This window comes from Cucumis melo, chromosome 4 (genome assembly GCF_025177605.1).
Source record: "Cucumis melo cultivar AY chromosome 4, USDA_Cmelo_AY_1.0, whole genome shotgun sequence".
NCBI classification, from domain to species: Eukaryota; Viridiplantae; Streptophyta; class Magnoliopsida; order Cucurbitales; family Cucurbitaceae; genus Cucumis; species Cucumis melo.
In genome coordinates, this window is record NC_066860.1 from 15,216,866 (window position 1) to 15,232,008 (window position 15,143).

At 42.0% G+C, this 15,143-nt stretch overlaps 1 non-coding gene across 1 annotated transcript; it reads right to left on the reverse strand.

Moving 5' to 3' along the window:
* Positions 1 to 459: 459 nt before the first annotated feature.
* Positions 460 to 3,553, reverse strand: LOC103489923 (uncharacterized). The gene is made up of 2 exons (XR_007820519.1): positions 3,259 to 3,553; positions 460 to 752 (listed from the first exon to the last, which is right to left on the reverse strand). It is a non-coding gene; the product is annotated as an uncharacterized LOC103489923 (transcript).
* Between the last annotated feature and the right edge of the window lie 11,590 nt (positions 3,554 to 15,143).

The following is a 15,143-nucleotide window of genomic DNA, read 5'->3' on the forward strand; positions in this document are numbered from 1 at the left end:
TAAAACAATAACGTTCACAACATCATTATAGTTAACACACTAAAAACCGTCCATAAAAATATTTAATGATCAATTGTATATGTCAATGAAAGAATTGTCACATTCTTTCAAAGGAAATAAATAAATAAAATTGCTAACTTACTAAAAGAATTCCAAATATAATGAAATCTAGCAATAGATGATTCTATTTGTTGATAAACTCCTATTTTATGATACGTCTATTAGCGTTGAATATAAATTTTGTTATATTTAGTTATTTCTTTTGTGTCATGTTATATTTTACAAATACTTAAGGGTTTGACCATTAATTAAAACCTGCTGAATAACCTAACCATGGTCGTTGTTTCTACACAAATATAGAACCTATATGATTGAATTTCATCCAAAATAGTATAATAAGAAAAATCCCGAAACCAACCAAAACCCACAAACACAACTAGTTTAACATAATTTTTTAACCATTTTGAATACAAGTATTACATTAGAAAAATAATGTTCATCATGTATTCCTTTACAAATGGAAGGTTGAATCTTCTATCTGGAAAGTAATTGTACCAAAAAAAAAACATAATCTAACAAATTTTACAAAACATATAGATGGCTAATTCAAATTAAGAACTTTGTTTGATTTGAACTGAGCTGCATTAGAAAGGGCCATATCTATGCATTAAGATCAGCAGCAGCAACATACGCCATCCACACAACACTCGCAAGTTTCATAGCAGCAACAACAGCAACACAACGTAAACAAACTGTATGAATCAAAGAAGAAAAATTAAAATCACAATAAAACTGATATTTGTCTTATAATCATCGATGGATTTAGTGTAGGCTCAAGAGAGACTCAAGTCCCTCAATTTTATGTTCTTTTATATATAGTTCAATGATAAGCTTGCTCTAAACTTAATATAGTGGGTTAGGTGGTGGTACACTTGTCTAACCCATTACTAATTACTAATCCAGAAAATAAAAATCAAAGAGGGGTCTCTTTCTAATTTTTTGTTTCTTCATGCTTGAGTCAACTACTATGTGAGAGGATTATCAAATATTATTATAGCGTCAATAATTGAGTCATACTCAACTTGGTCATTAGGTAGGATGATAATGTAATATTTTAATTTAGAGGTATAACAATTTATACAATTAATACATCATGAAAACAAATAGATAGCTGATATAAAATTTATTTAAGATGTCACAACGTTGTTGACTATTCAATATTATTATTAAGTTTTTGAATGCTATAATTGAGTAGAGATCATATTATTTCAAAAACAAATTCTTATAAAATCAAGGACACGTTTAAAAATATACTTGGAATAGTGATTTTAGAAGAAAAGATTTATATACAATTAATCTTGAAAAATATGTTTTTTAACCATCAAATTTTTGTTTGATTTTAAACTTTTGAATTAAAGTCATTTTTAATTACTTAGAAGTGACTTTGAATTATTATATGTTTGCTTCAAAAATGATTTTAAAATTACCGTATTATATTTTGTATTTGAGAACTATTTAGCCTAATTAATTAGAATAATATTTTTTTTTTATTAATTTATATTTACATTTGTTTTTTAAAAATGTTTTTATTGAAAAGTCGATCACCAACGGTTGCTGAAAAACTATCGTTGAAAATGGTAGCCGATGATGGTAACTAAAAAATGGAGATTAGAGGTTGACAGCAATGGTTGTTAAAGTTGGGAAAATGATGGTCGCTGAAACACAGTTGTCAAAAGTTGGGCAGAAACAGTTGTCAGAAATATATGGTCACCTAATTAGTTGGTCGTCGAAGGTTGCTTGGAGACCAACATTGAAGATAGTGGTTGGAGATGGTCACTGAGAAATAATGTTCGAACACTTATGCCAACAACGATTGCCAGAAACATGCAGTCACTATCATTTGATAGATGATCATTTGAAGTTGGTCGAGGATGGTTGTCAAAAAATGATCACTAAAGGTTGGCTGGAAGCGGCTACCGAGAAAACATTCGCTAGAAGTTGGTTGTCGATGGTCATCGAGAAACAGTCGACAGAAACGTGGTCAAAAAATTTCCAACGATTGTTGCCAAAATACGATTGAAAGAAAAATTGGTCGATGGTGGCTATAAAAAACGTTTTTGTCTGCAACTAAGTGGCCATGGTTGTTTAGAAAATGGTCGGTTGAAGGTTGGTGCTACCAGATCGCCAGAAAATAGTTGTTAAAGAATGCAGTCAGAGGTGGTTGATGATGGTTGTCGAGAAATGATTGTTGAAGGTTGGCCAGCGACATTTCCCATAAAGGATCATCGGAAGCTATTCAGCGATAGTTGCTGAAATGTCGTCGAAAATTGATCAGCGGTGATGTTGAAAAAGGTTGACTTGAGGTTAGCAATAGTGGTTGCAGAAAGTTGGTTTGACAACTGTCATAAAAAAAATAGTTGTTGAAAATTGATCGACGATAATTCCAAAAAGCGACCGTTGGCTGGTAGTAGTTGGAAAAAGAATGGTTGTTGGCAACTGCAGAAAAACAGTCAACGGAGACATGATCAAAGGTTGACCGACGACCGTCGTAAAAAAACTATATTGGAAGTTTGTCGACGAAAACCACCAAAAATGGTCGTCAGAAGGTTGCTGGTGATGGTTGTCGAAAAGAGATCGTCAAAAGTTTGCTGACAACAGTTGCAAAAAAAATAATAATAATCGAAAGTTGGTCGATAGCGGTTTCCAAAAAATTTAATAAATATCTAATTTTATTAGTTTATTTTTTTATGACCATCAAAGAATAATTTATTCATTAATAAAAAAATTTATCTTTCAAAAATTAATTTTCATTTTATTACCAAACATCATTATTTTAGATAAAAATGATTTTAACAATAGCGAAATGTCTAAAACCACTCTCAAATTAACTAAACTTTATAGTAAGTTAAAAATGTAACTGACCAGATATATATACATTATAAGTTAATATATATATACAATTATTATTTCTCTCGTATTTTTTTTAAAGGAAGTGGTATGGTATTCTTTTTAGGACATTGAGTTGAGTTTGATAGTTTGAAGTTAATATGTTTTTAAAGTTTAAAAATATATGTTTGGGATCCAGAAGCTTTTCAATAAATATGTAAAAAGAAAAATTAAGTTTAGTTTTCGGTAAGGATGAAGATCAAGCAAAATAACATATTTTCTTTTCTTGAGTAAGAAATCAATCTCAAATATTTGTTATATATATATATATAGAAATTTAGAAGAAAGATAAATTGGAAATAATATACTTACAAAGCATAGAGACAGCCTTTATCTTCCCTACGCTTTTGGATATGATCGTAGTACGACATCATCTGTTCTTGAGGTGCTGCTGCTACCGCCATTGCTGCGATTTTCATTCAACTTCGATCTAAGCTATTGATCTGATCATCTATTCGGCCTTTTTTTCTATTTTGGTAGTTTAATATCCTTAAAGGCAAAGCTATGGCTCATGGCGTATCCAGCTGCTTCATTACTATTTCTGATAAGCCCATTATTATTCAATGCCCTCTTTAATGTTCAACCACTACTAGCTCTTGTAACTCGTTGTTCTCTTTTCAACTGCTTTTAAATGTTTTCCTGTGGGATGTAAACGGTTTTATTGGTCCACTCTATGGTTTTGTCGGTTCAGTCGGGTGGTTTGCGTTTGGGGCCAAATTAGACATGCGTAGATGTTGGGGCTTGGGCCCATGTGTTACAAATGGGCTGGTTATGGCTGGCATTAATTGTGCCCCAAGATTTAGAGAAAATAGATAGTTTGACCGGATAATTCACGAATGTCCTAAAATAAATCTTATTTATGTTTATTACGATTTTCTATATTTTTTGGATGATTTTAACCTTATTATTACCATTATTAGTTAGGTAGGTTTTTCGAAATTAAATACTATATATTTTCTTACGTATATTATATTGTTTATTATTATCTAATTTATAATTTTTTTAATTATTATATTCATTATTGTAAAATAATTATTCTGATGAAAAAAATGTTACCTTATATTATTGATTTTCATTTATCATCAAATAATATATCTTCTAATATGGAAATAATTTTCAAAATAGATCTTGATGAATTCCGGTACTAAATATTTCATATTATTTTCATTACCATCAAAATCATCTAAATTTTTCATCTGCCGCCGACAACTAGTTCTTGTTCAATTTCAGTACTTTTTGCACTCAATTCTGGTAATTTCATCACTGTTAAATCGCAAGTTTCTTTCGATTTTGGTACATCCAGTTTCGTTCTTCATCGATTCCTATTTCGTCCATCACCGATTATGATTTTGTTCTTCACTGATTCTCAATTTATTTTGTCCTTCCGTTTTCCTCATACTTCTGGTTAGCTGTCTTCCTCAATTCCTCGTATTTTTCGGTATTCCATTACATCATAGTTTTTCTAGAACATTTAACCTTACATTCCGTAATATTGGTTATAGATATATACCACTTCATATATAGAATAATACATATATATTGACATACAGTCGCTAAAAAATAATATGATATGTATGTTCTATGATTTAGTGTATATATACCTTTTCATATATACAATAATACATATATATATTGATATACAGTAACCGAAAATTAGAATATGTTTGTTTTGTGATTTAGTATATATATACCCATTCTAATTTACAATAATACATATATATTTGACATACAGTTACCAAAAAATATTATATGTTTGTTCTGTGATTTAGTATATATATAGCCTCCTTAATTATAACATAAATTATTAGTGACATATATTTCTAATATTTGTTGGCAAGATGGTCAAAATTGCAGTCTACTTCAATGATTTTTTTAAAGAATCGAACCATTACGATAATTCTAGTGTATCCAAAATAACAGTTAATGAACAGACGTGCTATAAAGAATTGTATACTAGCCTTAGGTCCAAGTTAGTCAGTATTATTGATATGAACAATATTGATATATACCTTTTCCTAGGTTCTATAGAATGTGTTGAGAAGGATTTGGCTATAACGAATGATAACAATGTTAAATGAGTTTACCATGTAATAACATCGAATGTTGAGCGACATATTGTCTTTATTGTTCATTCTGTTGATCCTTTATCAATTTGTTTGGGTTCATCGTCATTAAGTTCTTTTTAAACTGAAATCCATGATGATGGGGGTCATTTTTTTGAAAACATAGATATCTCTAAGGTAGATTCTAACTTTGCACTGAAAATCTAAGACATGTTTTCAACCAAATCTTTGTTCAAACAGTGTGTGCAAGTCATTGTTATTAGAGACAATTTTCAAACGTTAAAGTGAAATCAAACAAGAAAGTGTTGATTTTGCAATGCGTAATTGAAGATTGAAAATGGTCATTGCATGCTTTTTGTTGCTTTCATGGGGATATGACATTATGGGTTCTATTTTGATTCTGAACATACATGTTCAGTAGATGTTCCATTAACAAATCATAGACAGGCTACCTTTACGGTTATCAAGGACCTAATAAAGAACAAAATAAGTTTAGTTGGTTCTGAATTGTTCACTCCCAAAGATATAGTTCATTACATTCGTGTTTAAGCATATCTTACCAAAAAGCATGGCGTGCACGTGAGACTGCATTGGATGAAATTTGAGGATCTTCGAAGGACTCATATAAAATGATACCCAAATTTGGTTACATATTGGAACTCAATAACCTAGGTATATTGTCAATATACCTGTTTATAAATGTAATTATTTTTTCGTGATTCTTTCCTTACCATTGAGGTAAATATTTTTCATGTTCATAGATTCTGTTGTTGAACACAAAGTTGATGCTGATGGTAGATTTCTATACTTTTTCATGGCATTATCTGCTTCCATTTCTAGTTGGCAACATTTTCATCTATCGATAAAACAAGTCTGAAGAATAAGTATGGTGGTACTCTTTTATCTACTTCAACACTTGATGTCAATGATCAGATATTTCCACTAGCCTTTTGTGTGGTCGATTCTGAGAATGATTCCTCTTGGACCAGGTTTTACAACCAATTAACGAGAATTATAGGTGGGTGGAATGACGTTGTAATAGTATATAATATTCACATTAATTATACAATATACAATTATATAATCAAATCTGCTCGTTGTCGAAGACCCTCTCTGCAAGGTCCTTTCATTCTGGGTGGCTATCAACTACCCAGTTAAGCATACATATCTTTTTCTCATCTATTCTTTGCACACAGAATATTGAAGGTCCCAGTCAATAGTGAAATACATTCATACACCTATACTAAAAAAGAGAAGGCAAATCCAAAGATGCCAACAACAAGGACAAAAGGGTTTTTTATCGACTTTTTTTTATAGAATCTATTAGAACATTATACCCTATCCTGCCCCATAGATACACCTCAAATTGGTTTGAATCATCCACCAATTTGATGTGTTCCAAATCTATACCCGTGGTGAACTATTTACCCAGTAGGAAATTCTCAAGAAAGTATATTTTTGCCATTTCACTTTATCTGTAACGCCCAACAAATTCGATATTTCTTTTTGTTTTGGCCATTGTCATCAATATTAAGTGTGGTTATGGGAATTTTTAAATTTATTGGAAGAACCTTACCATTTTGAATTTCTCGAGTAATTAAGGTTGGGAATCCTTATTTGTTCAAGATAATAAGTATTACTTTTATTTTATTATTTTATTTTTATTGAAAATAATTAGGGAAGCCTTATTAAACTAAAGTTGGTTATTTTCGGTGAGATTTGGGGAGAGAGAGGAGGGGTTGTTTTGGGCTTTTAAAAGGAAAAGAAAAGAGTCCTTTCTCTTATAAAAAAAAAGGCCTTGGGACTCGTGCGTAAAGAGGAAGAGAAAAAAAAATCAAAGAAAGAAAGAGGGGAAAAGAAAAAAAAAAAAAAAAAAAAGGAAAATTTTTTATATGAAACCCTAGCCGCCGCACGCCGCCGCCGCCGCCGCGAACCCGAGCCGCCAAGCATCTCCCCTCTCTGTTCAGCAGCGCAGCCGAGCCTACAGTCGAAACCGAGCCGTCGCCGAGCTTCCAGCCGCGTCGGAAGAATCGTCCAAGCCGATCCAGCAGCCGAGCATCCGTCGGAGCAGCCGTCTCTCGCACGCCCGAAGCCGAGTCGAAGCCACCTTCGCGCGTTCGCAGCCAACCCGACAGCCAGCCGAGTCGCGCCGCTTCGATTCGATGCAGCGCAGCCGAAACGCTCGTCTGCAGCCGTCGCCGAGCGAAGCCGCGGTAGCCGGACCACCAGCAGCCGCCGCGCCACCCGAAATCTGGAAGCCGACGCCCCGCGCGCAAAGATCCGTCCGAAAACGCGCTCCGCGACCCGAACCGACGCGCGCCATATTCCGGAACCCGACCCGCGCCCGCGTGCATCCGCGTGTGAGCCGCGTCCGCGTGTGAAGCCGCGCCGCGCGCTTCTGCGAAGCCGAGCCGCACGCGTAAATTCCTGTTGCAAGCCGAGCCGCACGCATAAATTCCTGTACCGAGCCGAGCTGCGCCTGCGCCACGCCGAGCCGGTCCCTGTCCTCTTCCAGCCGAGCCGCCAAGACTAATTTGGCTCCATCCACCTAAATTTTGGTAATTTCATTAATTATTTTGGCATTTTCCAGTAAGGCTCCATGCTTCGGACGTTAATTAAATTAATTTGGGACTAAATTAAGTTATTTTCCTTAAGGGACGTCTTGGACCAAGTAATTGCGGCAGCGCGGGATTTCTTCAGTAGGGGCTCGAGCACTGCAACCTCCTTCTAGGGTAAGTTATTTCAAATGAGTCTTGAACCGTTAGTCGTTGGCGACCTAATTACGAATTTTGGCATATTAAACAGTTAGGACCTCGTCGCTTGGAAAGCGTACTGCCTCGCGGTTAGGACTCGACAAGTAAATCTCCAGGTAAGAGATTCTACTACTAGCTCCATGCTTAGAATTATGAGACTATGTATACTTCAATTTTGCATGTTGAGGATTAGACGGTACGATGCCTGAAATCAATGTTAGTATGATGTAAATGACGATATGGTTATGCTATAGCCTGTTATGTGTGGCGAGAGCTGTTATGGCTATACGACGAATGTCGAGACGTTGAGTGTAGAGACGATTTATGTGATATGTTATATGCTGATGCCATGTGTATGTATACTGCAATTAGGGTACCTGTTAGCTTAATCTGTTAGAGTCGTACCTGCATGGGTGTCCTTCGGGATCACCACCTATTGAGGACTGTGTGGTCCGACGGGACACCAGTCTAGCATGGATATAGATATAACTCGAGTGACTCGACGGGGTCCTCGCATCCCGACTGTCCTAGGTGTCCCCCGGGGCACCGAAGACCAGAGTTACGTTCCTACGGGAGCGCATGTTGCACGTGTTCGGGAACGTGCCAGAAATTGGGTACCAGTTACAGGACTCTGACAGGAAGTTAACAGGCACCTAGTGGGACTAGTAGTGGGTCCCTTACTGAGTATTTTATACTCACTCTCTTCATTTTATGTTTTCAGGTAGAGGACGTGGCAAGGGCAAGCTGGCGAGCGACCCGAAGTGACCGTGGAGGGCCATAGGGACTACTGCTTCCACTTATCCTTATTTTAGACTTTCGTATTTGAGTTTGAGTACTTTTCATTACTTATCATCTTTTTATGTAGACAGGGCCCGAGTAGGACTTTAGAATGCATTACACTTTTTGCATAACTACCTTGTTTAAATTTTCATAAATAAAATTTCTTAAACCTTATGCGTCTTTAATAAATTTCATGACTTAAACCACTTGTTCTATATTTAGTAATGACTTCGATTCAGTATAAGGAGTTGGGTCGTTACAGTTGGTATCAGAGCACAGTGTTTTAGGTTCTGTAGACTGACCTACGATGTAAGTCATTTTTGTTTTGGTTTTACTTCACCCTATGGCTATACGGTCCTTCGGCACTCGCCAGGTATGTCTAAAGCCTTGCTAATGTTAAGATTACGATTTTGCCTGAATAGTCTAAGACCTAGAGATAGGGTGTTAAGTTCTTGTGGTGAAAAGTTTTGTTGGTGAATTTTAGGGAGAATGCCGCCACGTAGAGGTGCACGCCGAGGAGGTGGTAGGGGAGGCAGAGGAGCCGGTCGTGGCCAGCCGGAGGCGCCACCTGCTGCACCGGCAGTCGACCCAAACGCACCGGTCACCCAGGCGGATCTCGCCGCGATGGAGCAGCGTTATCAGGACATGCTGCAAGCTGCTTTGGCGCCTTTCCTCGCCGCCCAGCAGAACCAGCCCGCCCCTGTTCAGGCCCAGGCTGTCGCTCCTCCAGCCCCTGAGGAAGCTCCACCAGTACCAGTCCAACTGTCGGCCGAGGCGAAACACTTACGGGACTTTAGGAAGTATAATCCTAAGACCTTTGACGGATCCATGGACAACCCCACAAAGGCCCAAATGTGGTTAACGTCCATAGAGACTATTTTCCGGTACATGAAGTGCCCAGAAGACCAGAAGGTGCAGTGTGCAGTCTTCTTCTTGGAGGACAGGGGCACCGCCTGGTGGGAGACCGCTGAGAGAATGCTGAGGGGCGATGTCAGCAAGATAACTTAGGAGCAGTTCAAGGAGAACTTCTATGCTAAGTTCTTCTCTGCCAATGTGAAGCACGCCAAGCTGCAAGAGTTCCTAAACTTGGAGCAAGGCGACATGACGGTGGAGCAGTACGACGCCGAGTTCGATATGCTGTCCCGCTTTGCTCCCGATATGGTAAGGGATGAGGCTGCCAGGACGGAGAAATTCGTTAGAGGACTCAGGCTAGACCTTCAGGGCATTGTCAGAGCTCTCCGGCCAGCCACGCATGCTGATGCACTACGTATAGCACTGGATTTGAGCCTACCTGAGAGAGCCGATTCGTCTAAGGCTGCCGGCAGAGGGTCAGCCTTGGGGCAGAAGAGAAAGGTGGAGACGCAGCCTGACGTAGTACCGCAGCGAACACTGAGGTCAGGAGGTGTCTTTCAGAGACACCGACGGGAGCTTGCAGCAGCCGGGAGGACTCTGAGAGAGCTACCCACTTGTACTACCTGTGGGAGAGTCCACGGAGGTCGTTGCTTGGCTGGAAGTGGAGTCTGCTTCAGATGTAGACAGCCGGGGCACACTACTGATGTGTGTCCTCGGAAACCCTTTGAGACGACACCGCCCCAGCCTTCTGCGTCCCAGCAGGGGAGAGTTTTCGCCACTACCCGGCAGGAGGCCGAGCGAGCTGGCACAGTGGTGACAGGTACGCTCCCAATTTTGGGGCATTATGCTTTTGTGCTATTTGACTCTGGGTCATCCCACTCGTTTATATCCTCCGTTTTCGTTCAGCATGTGGGTTTGGAGGTAGAACCCTTGGGTAGTGTTTTGTCGGTTTCTACTCCATCTGGGGAGGTTCTGTTGTCCAAAGAACAAATAAAGGCATGTCGGGTAGAGATAGCGAATCGTATGTTAGACGTGACCTTGCTAGTGTTAGACATGCAGGATTTTGATGTGATACTAGGCATGGATTGGCTGTCAGCCAACCATGCAAATATAGACTGTTTTGGCAAGGAAGTTGTCTTTAACCCTCCCTCCGGGGCTAGTTTCAAATTCAGGGGGGCAGGCATGGTATGTATACCCAAGGTCATCTCAGCCATGAAGGCTAGTAAACTACTCAGCCAGGGTACTTGGGGCATCTTGGCAAGCGTAGTGGATATTAGAGAGCCAGAAGTTTCCCTATCTTCCGAACCAGTGGTAAGGGAGTACCCCGACGTTTTCCCAGACGAACTCCCAGGACTTCCGCCTCCCAGAGAGGTAGACTTCGCCATCGAGTTAGAGCCGGGCACTGCCCCTATCTCGAGGGCCCCTTACAGAATGGCTCCAGCCGAGCTAAAGGAGTTGAAGGTCCAGTTACAGGAGTTGCTGGACAAAGGCTTCATCCGGCCCAGTGTGTCGCCTTGGGAAGCCCCAGTATTGTTCGTGAAGAAGAAGGATGGGTCGATGCGCCTTTGTATTGACTACCGAGAGCTGAACAAGGTTACGGTCAAAAACCGCTACCCCTTGCCCAGGATTGATGACCTGTTCGATCAGTTGCAGGGAGCCACTGTCTTTTCCAAGATCGACCTGCGATCAGGCTATCACCAGTTGAGGATTAGGGACGGTGACATTCCCAAGACGGCCTTTCGTTCGAGGTACGGACATTACGAGTTCGTGGTGATGTCTTTCGGCTTGACTAACGCTCCTACAGTGTTCATGGATTCGATGAACAGGGTGTTTAAGGACTTTCTAGACTCGTTCGTCATAGTCTTCATTGACGACATCCTGATTTACTCAAAAACTGAGGCTGAGCACGAGGAGCACTTGCACCAGGTTTTGGAGACTCTTCGAGCCAACAAGTTGTATGCCAAGTTCTCCAAGTGTGAATTCTGGTTAAGGAAGGTGACGGTTCTTGGCCACGTGGTTTCCAGTGAGGGAGTTTCAATGGATCCCGCAAAGATTGAAGCGGTGACCAATTGGCCTCGACCGTCCACGGTTAGTTAAATTCGAAGTTTTCTGGGCTTGGCAGGTTACTACAGGAGGTTCGTGGAAGACTTCTCACGTATAGCCAGCCCGTTGACCCAGTTGACCAGGAAGGGAACCCCTTTTGTATGGAGCCCAGCATGCGAGCGTAGCTTTCAGGAGCTTAAACAGAAGCTAGTGACTGCACCAGTCCTGACAGTGCCCGATGGTTCGGGAAACTTTGTGATCTATAGTGATGCCTCCAAGAAGGGACTGGGCTGTGTCCTGATGCAGTAAGGTAAGGTAGTTGCTTATGCCTCCCGCCAGTTGAAGATTCATGAGCAGAACTACCCTACCCACGACTTGGAGTTGGCAGCTGTAGTCTTTGCACTGAAGATATGGAGGCACTATCTGTACGGTGAGAAGATTCAGATTTACACCGACCATAAGAGCCTGAAGTACTTCTTCACTCAGAAGGAGTTGAACATGAGGCAGAGGAGGTGGCTCGAGTTGGTGAAAGACTACGACTGCGAGATCCTATACCACCCAGGTAAAGCAAATGTAGTGGCTGACGCGCTGAGTAGGAAGGTTGCACATTCAGCAGTGCTAATCACCAAGCAGACCCCCTTACTCAGGGATTTTGAGAGAGCCGAGATTGCAGTCTCAGTGGGTGAGGTTACCGCACAGTTGGCTCAGTTGTCAGTTCAGCCAACCTTGAGGCAAAAGATCATCGCTGCTCAGTGGAATGATCCTTACTTGGCCGAGAAGCGTCGTATGGTGGAGACAGGGCAAGGCGAAGACTTCTCCATATCCGCTGACGATGGCCTTATGTTTGAGAGACGCCTGTGTGTGCCGGAAGATACCGCAGTTAAGACGGAGCTTTTGACTGAGGCTCACAGTTCTCCGTTTACCATGCACCCTGGAAGTACGAAGATGTACCAGGACTTAAGGAGTGTCTATTGGTGGAGGGGCATGAAGAGGGAAGTGGCAGACTTTGTCAGTAGGTGTTTGGTGTGCCAGCAGGTGAAGGCACCTAGGCAGCATCAAGCAGGGTTGTTGCAACCCTTGAGTGTGCCAGGGTGGAAGTGGGAGAGTGTGTCGATGGATTTTATTACGGGACTGCCCAAGACCCTAAAGGGCTACACGGTGATCTGGGTTGTGGTCGACAGACTCACGAAGTCGGCCCATTTCGTGCCAGGGAAATCCACTTACACTGCCAGTAAGTGGGGGCAGTTATATATGACAGAGATTGTGAGACTACATGGAGTACCCGTATCCATCATTTCAGACAGAGACGCTCGCTTCACATCGAAGTTCTGGAAAGGACTTCAACTTCCTTTAGGTACGAGGTTGGACTTCAGCACAGCATTCCACCCTCAGACCGATGGTCAGACAGAGAGATTGAACCAGATTTTGGAAGACATGCTGCGAGCCTGCGTACTAGAGTTTTCAGGAAGTTGGGACTCCCATCTGCATCTGATGGAGTTTGCCTATAACAACAGCTACCAGGCTACTATCGGTATGGCACCGTTCGAGGCTCTGTATGGCAAGTGCTGTAGATCCCCTGTCTGCTGGGGCGAGGTTGGAGAGCAGAGGATGCTAGGCCCCGAGTTAGTGCAGACTACCAACGCAGCCATACAGAAGATCCGAGCTCGTATGCTGATAGCACAGAGCAGACAAAAGAGTTATGCTGATGTACGACGTAAGGACCTCGAGCTTGAAGTGCGAGATATGGTCTTTCTGAAGGTAGCACCCATGAAGGGTGTTCTGAGGTTCGCGAAGAAGGGGAAGCTGAGTCCACGCTTAGTAGGGCCGTTCGAGATACTGGAGCGGATTGGCCCCGTGGCTTATCGCTTGGCGCTACCCCCATCTTTTGCGCCAGTGCATGACGTATTCCATATCTCCATGCTGAGGAAATATGTCGCAGACCCAACACATGTGGTGGACTTCGAGCCACTACAGATTAGCGAGAACTTGAGCTACGAGGAGCACCCTGTCAAGGTCCTGGCGAGGGAGGTCAAGAAGCTTCGCAGTCGAGAAATTCCACTGGTCAAAATCCTTTGGCAGAACCATGGAGTGGAAGAGGCCACGTGGGAGAAAGAAGAGGACATGAGAGCCCAGTACCCCGAGCTGTTCGAGGATTAGAACTTTCGAGGACGAAAGTTTTTGTTAGGAGGGAAGATTGTAACGCCCAACAAATTCGATATTTCTTTTTGTTTTGGCCATTGTCATCAATATTAAGTGTGGTTATGGGAATTTTTAAATTTATTGGAAGAACCTTACCATTTTGATTTTCTCGAGTAATTAAGGTTGGGAATCCTTATTTGTTCAGGATAATAAGTATTACTTTTATTTTATTATTTTATTTTTATTGGAAATAATTAGGGAAGCCTTATTAAACTAAAGTTGGTTATTTTTGGTGAGATTTGGGGAGAGAGAGGAGGGGTTGTTTTGGGCTTTTAAAAGGAAAAGAAAAGAGTCCTTTCTCTTATAAAAAAAAAGGCCTTGGGACTCGTGCGTAAAGAGGAAGAGAAAAAAAAATCAAAGAAAGAAAGAGGGGAAAAAAAAAAAGAAAAAAGGAAAATTTTTTATTTGAAACCCTAGCCGCCGCACGCCGCCGCCGCCGCAGCCGCGAACCCGAGCCGCCAAGCATCTCCCCTCTCTGTTCAGCAGCGCAGCCGAGCCTACAGTCGAAACCGAGCCGTCGCCGAGCTTCCAGCCGCGTCGGAAGAATCGTCCAAGCCGATGCAGCAGCCGAGCGTCCGTCAGAGCAGCCGTCTCTCGCACGCCCAAAGCCGAGTCGAAGCCACCTTCGCGCGTCCGCAGCCAACCCGACAGCCAGCCGAGTCGCGCCGCTTCGATTCGACGCAGCGCAGCCGAAACGCTCGTCTGCAGCCGTCGCCGAGCGAAGCCGCGGTAGCCGGACCACCAGCAGCCGCCGCGCCACCGGAAATCCGGAAGCCGACGCCCCGCACGCAAAGATCCGTCCGAAAACGCGCTCCGCGACCCGAACCGGCGCGCGCCATCTTCCGGAACCCGACCCGTGCCCGCGTGCATCTGCGTGTGAGCCGCGTCCGCGTGTGAAGTCGCGCCGCGCGCTTCTGCGAAGCCGAGCCGCACGCGTAAATTCCTGTTGCAAGCCGAGCCGCACGCATAAATTCCTGTACCGAGCCGAGCCGCGCCTGCGCCAAGCCGAGCCGGTCCCTTTCCTCTTCCAGCCGAGCCGCCAAGACTAATTTGGCTCCATCCACCTAAATTTTGGTAATTTAATTAATTATTGTGGCATTTTCCAGTAAGACTCCATGCTTCGGACGTTAATTAAATTAATTTGGGACTAAATTAAGTTATTTTCCTTAAGGGACGTCTTGGACCAAGTAATTGCGGCAGCGCGGGATTTCTTCAGTAGGGGCTCGAGCACTGCAACCTCCTTCTAGGGTAAGTTATTTCAAATGAGTCTTGAACCGTTAGTCGTTGGCGACCTAATTACGAATTTTGGCATATTAAACAGTTAGGACCTCGTCGCTTGGAAAGCGTACTGCCTCGCGGTTAGGACTCGACAAGTAAATCTCCAGGTAAGAGATTCTACTACTAGCTCCATGCTTAGAATTATGAGACTATGTATACTTCAATTTTGCATGTTGAGGATTAGACGGTACGATGCCTGAAATCAATGTTAGTATGATGTAAATGACGA